This window comes from Ceratotherium simum, unplaced genomic scaffold (assembly GCF_057802395.1).
Source record: "Ceratotherium simum simum isolate JZ-2026a unplaced genomic scaffold, ASM5780239v1 HiC_scaffold_66, whole genome shotgun sequence".
NCBI lineage: Eukaryota > Metazoa > Chordata > Mammalia > Perissodactyla > Rhinocerotidae > Ceratotherium > Ceratotherium simum.
In genome coordinates, this window is record NW_028261282.1 from 19,140 (window position 1) to 25,000 (window position 5,861).

General features: G+C 39.9%; 1 pseudogene; it reads left to right on the forward strand.

Annotated features, from left to right (window-relative positions):
- Window positions 1-242: 242 nt before the first annotated feature.
- LOC106800092 (olfactory receptor 4C12-like) lies at window positions 243-1,175 on the forward strand (annotated as a pseudogene).
- The last annotated feature ends 4,686 nt before the right edge of the window (window positions 1,176-5,861 follow it).

Consider the following 5,861-nt stretch of genomic DNA (forward strand, 5'->3'; position numbering starts at 1 on the left):
CTGATGTTGTCTTATAAGGATATTTTTGAGAGCAAGATAATAAAAGATTACGAGAATCAGCTAAGAGAAGTTTTGAGATATCTATTCCTAAGGAGTTTTGGGAAGAAAAGGAATTATCTGTGAGATTGTCAGATAAGGCAGAGTTTTGGACTACTTCGTTCTTTCATAGTTCCTCCTTCCTTTCATTCTTTCTTTTTTTTTTTTTTTTTAAGGTAAAGCATTCCTTCCTCCATACCACATAGATGGAGAATAAAAGAAATGTGACTCAATTCATTTTAATAGGTCTTACACAGAACCCCAAAATGTGGAAAGTATTGTTTGTGGAATTTTCGTTCTATACACGGTAACACTCTCAGGCAACCTGCTCTTTGTGGTTACCATCACCACTAGCCACACTCTGAACTCCACCATGTACTTCTTCCTGGCCCACCTTTCCTTGATAGACACAATTTATTCTTCTTCTTCAGCTCCTAAGCTGATTGTGGACTCACTTCACAAGAAGAAGATGATCTCCTTTAATGGGTGTATGGCTCAAGTCTATGCAGAACATATTTTTGGTGCTGCCGAGATCATCCTATTGATGGTGATGGCCTATGACCGTTAAGTGGCCATCTGCAAACCTCTGCACTATGCGACTGTCATGAACCACAGGCTGTGCATTCTCCTGCTGGGAGTGTCCTGGACTGGAGGATTTCTCCATGCAACCGTTCAGATCCTCTTTATGGTCTGGCTGCCCTTCTGTGGCCCCAATGTCATAGACATTTCATGTGTGACTTGTACCCTTTGTTGAAACTTGTCTGCATGGATATTCATACCCTTGGTCTCGTTGTTGCTGCCAATAGTGGGTTCATTTGCCTATTAAACTTCCTCCTCTTGATGGTCTCCTATGTGGTCATCTTGTGCTCCCTAGAGAACTATAGCTTGGAGGGGAGGCACAAAGCCCTCTCCACCTGTGTCTCTCACATCACAGTAGTGGTCTTATTCTTTGTGGCCTGCATATTTGTGTATCTGTGCCCAGTGACCACTCTGCCCATTGATAAAGCTGTGGCTCTCTTTTATACTATTGTGGCCCCGATGTTAAATCCCTTAATCTACACCCTCAGAAATGCAGAGGTGAAAAATGCAATAGGAAACTCTGGAGGAAAAAGTTGACTTCAGATAATGATTTAGCATAATTATTGAGCACCGCAGATAGAAGTATTAGAGGTAATTTAGTCCAAGCCTCTTGATCTACAGACGAAGACACCAGCTATAACAAGAGGTTAGATAATGGTTGCAGATAGCCACTTCAGCACAGAGCTAAAGCTCGGACTGGAATCCAGACTTGCTGTCTCCCATCCTACACTCTTGTCATCACAACTTACTGCTTCTTAATCAATAAATATTTATCTATTACCTGGAAATCTGAAATATCTTCAGAAGCTAAAATGTGTGACCCTAGAATATTGGATTGGTATTAAAATAATCTTATTATGTAACACTGAGATGTTGGTTATGACTGATTACTGAAAATAACATGTTTAATGATGTTCCTTTACTTTGGACGCTGGCCTCAATATAATATAAATTCCTTCCTTTGTGAAATTTTTTGTTCATTAAATCTTGGTTGCAGAGTAAACAGAGATACTGTTTATCAAATGCCTATAAGGCTGACATTGTATTAGGTATTTTCTATATTGTGTCAGTCAGGGTCCAATCAGGAGACGGACCACACAGTAATGTGAACAGGATAAGTTTACATGCGATTATTAATTAAATCAGAGCATTGACTGGAAAGGTGTAACGAGTACTCTAAGGAATGCCCTGAGATTGAGAAATGAGTATCCAAGGAGTGATCCCATTTAGAAGGTTGAACTCCTCCCTGAGGCTGGGGTTCCACTCTTTTGGAGGAGGTCTACTTGTTGCTCATTGGATAGTAGATAACTTCTCTGCACTGTCATGGGCCAGAACTATTTCCCGGCAGCTGGCAGGCAAGAAAGGGACTGGCAAGCTGGGAGCCTCCCACTGTGGAGCTTATGGGCTGAGCTGGTGAGCAAGGAACTGTGGCCTGGACTGCCAAGCAGGAAACAACCTCTAAGGCACAGGTGGACCAACGCTGGCAGAAAACACTCTACTGTGGTGCAGACCAGCTGTGTTGGGAAGCTGGTCTCTTGGGTGTCTGTAGATTCACTGGAATCTGACCACAGAGGTGCCACTGACACTCAGTGGGAAACTGTCTGTGGACGTATCAGTGTCAGCACCACTATATGTGTCTCCTGCTCCCTGACCTCCCAGAAAAAGAATACACACGCTGTTGGAAGCTATATCATCAGAGCAAGATGAAAAGAGAAGCGTATTCAAAATATCATTATTCAGACGACTGTCAAGCGTCTTTTTTTTGAATGTTTTCTTCTAGTGGTTTTATGGTTTCAGGTCTTATGTTTAAGTATTTAATCTATTTTGAATTGATTTTTGTATGTGTTGTAAGATAAGGTTCCAATTTCATTCTTTTGCACGTGAATATCCAGTTTCCCCCCATTTATTGAAAAGACTATTCTTTTCCCTTTAAGTAGTGTTGGCACCCTTGTCAAATATTAATTGACTGTATATAAAAAGATTTATTTCTGGGTTTTCAGTTCTGCTTCACTGATCTAGTTGTCTGTTTTTATGCAAGTACCATACCATTTTGATTATTATAGCTTTGAAACATAGTTTGAAATCAGGAAGTAGAAATGTGATGCCTTCAGCTTTGTTCTTCTTTCTCAGTATTGGTTTGATTATCTGGGTCTTTGGTGATTTCATACATATTTTAGGATTGTTTGTTCTATTTCTGTGAAAGATGTCATTGGAATTTTGATAGGGATTTCATTGAATCTATATGTGGCTTTGAGTATTATGGACATTTTAACAATATTAATTCTTCCAGTCCATGAACACATGATATCATTTATTTGTGTTTTTTTCAATTTCTTTCATCAATGTCTTATAGTTTTCACTGTAGAGATCTTTCACTTCCTTGGTTAAATTTATTCTGAAGTATTTTATTCTTTTTGATGCTATTGTAAAGGGTATTATTTTCTCGATTTCCGTTTTGTACAGTTTATTGTTGGTTTAAAGAAATGTAAGATTTTATATGTTGATTTTGTATCCTGTATCTTTACGGAATTTATTTATTAGTTCTAACATTTTTTGGTGGAGTTTTTAGGGTTTTCTACATATGTGATCATATTATCTACAAACAGATAATTTACTTCTTTCTTTCCAATTTGGATGCTTTTTATTTCTTTTTCTTGTCTGATTGTTCTTGCTAGTACTTCCAGCACTATGTTGGATAGAAGTGGTGAGAGTGGGCTTCCTTGCCTTTTACCAGATCTTAGAGGAAAAGCTGTCGGTTGTTCCCCATTGGTTATCATGTTAGCTGTGGGCTTTTCATAAGTGGTCTTTACTGTGTTGAGGAAATTTCCTTCTAATTCTATTTTGCTGAGAGTTTTTATCATTAAAGGGTGTGGAACTTTGTCAAATGCTTTTTCTGTATCTACTAAGATGATTATGTGGTTTTTACCTTTCATTCTGTTAATGTAGTATATCACATCGATTTGCATATTTTAACCAATCCTGTATCTCAGGGATTAATCCCAATTGATGTTGGTGTATAATCTTTTGGATGTGTTGAATTCAGGTTGCTAGCATTTTATTGAGGTATATTTCTTATTCATAATGTTTGACGAATAAAATTACTGAGCCCTTGCATGTCCGAAAATGTATTCATTTTATTCTCATTCTCATAGCAGATGGAGATTAGAGACAGAAGAGTCTTGGATAACACTCTGTTTGCATGGGTGTTATTTATATATTGCATGATATAGAATTAAAGGTTCCAGTTATTTTCCTTTGAGAACATTAAAGACTTTTTTCCATTAACTCCCAATTTCTAGTTTTGTAGATAAAAAGTCTGACACCAGGCTGATTTTTATTTCCTTCATGGTAGGTTTTTATTTTATAGATTTAGTGTTCTACTGAATTGCTAATCATGTACCAATTTATATTTTTAGAATTCTATTTTGGGATCATTTTTTTGTTTTCTTCCTAAAAATATCAAAATGGCTATGGATCTTTTGAGAGACCACTGATGACCACCCATGGTTGACTGAATCATATTCTCCCTAGGTGATGTCTAATAATTTTATAGCTTTAATTGCCATCTATATGCTCAAGGCTCCTACATTTCTCTCACTTTCATCTTTTTGAGGATCAGAAATAGATATCCAATTGTATATAGCTACTTGAATCTCACTCAGCACATTAAAAAACACATTTACCTTCTCTCTGTTCCATCTATCCAGTAATCTAAGCCAGAAACTGTGTGTTATCCATGACTCTTCTGTCTCTAATCATCATCTGCTATCAAGTTCTTTTGTTTATAACTCCTAAATATTTCTAAATCCTTCTCCGTCTCTCTGTTAGTTTGGGTTCCCTACATGGAGACTCATATGGGGATTTTTATGAAAGTGATTTATAAGCAGGAGAGGTTGAGGGAAGCTATGGTAGGGGAAAGAAAAGATGTGGTCTCAATTGGAGTCCGGCTTTAGCCTGGAGCCGCAGGAGCCCTGGAGTATACATTGTGCTACAGAACTGGTTCCACCTTGAAGCAAGGGGACTGGCCTTTAATACTCCCACTGGTGTCATTCGTTGGCCACTGGTAGGTCCTGGGATGGTGGGGCTGTGAGCTCTTAGCAGCCCAAGCACACAGCAGCAGGGGACATGGGTGCACTGTTCCTGGTGATACAGATTAGAGCTCGACACAGCAGTGTCCACCAAACTCTGCATTTTCCCTGGAACCACCAGAGGTCAGGCCTCCATTCTTTCACACCCAAATCATTACAGCAACCTCCTAACCACTCTCTTGCTGTCAGTCTTGTCCCCTGCAAACTATTTCCCCTGCTGTAACTTGAGTTACCACTCTAAAACTCAAATCTAACTGCATCCTTCACTAGTTTAAAAAAAACTTTTCAATGTTTTCTCCATGCTACTTATCATTGAGCCTTAACACAATTATGAAACCCTTTGTGATCTTCCCTGTTCTTGTCTCTCCAGCTTCATGTCTTGCCCTTTACCCTTTTACAAGCTCAATGTCCAGCATGGGGCCCAGCACACAATGGGGGTTCAGTAAATAATTGTTGAATGAAAGGATGAATGAATAGCCACAGCCCTGTTAAATTGATTAGGTTTTCTGCATACTGGTTTTTACCTCCTGGACTCTGTTACATATTCCACCCCCTGGGATACTCCCCTTCAACCTCGTGCCTATTCACTCTGCCAACCAACTTCTCTTCATCTGTTGGGTCCCGTTTTTGACAGCTTTTCCTCTAGGAATCTGTGCCTGAGCCTGTGGTCTTTGTTCTGTGTCCCTCCCGTGTGGTTTCATAGCACCTGTGCTTCCACTATGTTATTATTTCTAATACTCATAACTTTCTCCTCCCTCCTGGGAGCTTTTCAATGGATACTAAGCTCTGTGAACCTAAGTCTCTTTTTATTCACCACCGAGCCTCAGCAACTATCAGTGTGCCTGATACATTCCTTGGGCTCAAAAGTATTTGTACATTAATGGGGCTGGCCCGGTGGCGCAAGCGGTTAAGTGCGCGCGCTCCGCTGCGGTGGCCCGGGGTTTGCTGGTTCGGATCCCGGGCGCGCACCGACGCACTGCTTGGCAAGCCATGCTGTGGCGGCGTCCCATATAAAGTGGAGGAAGATGGGCACAGATGTTAGCCCAGGGCCGTCTTCCTCAGCAAAAAAAAGAGGAGGATTGGCGGATGTTAGCACAGGGCTGATCTCCTCACAAAAAAAAAAAAAAAAAAGCACCAGTGACATAAACTAGACAGTGA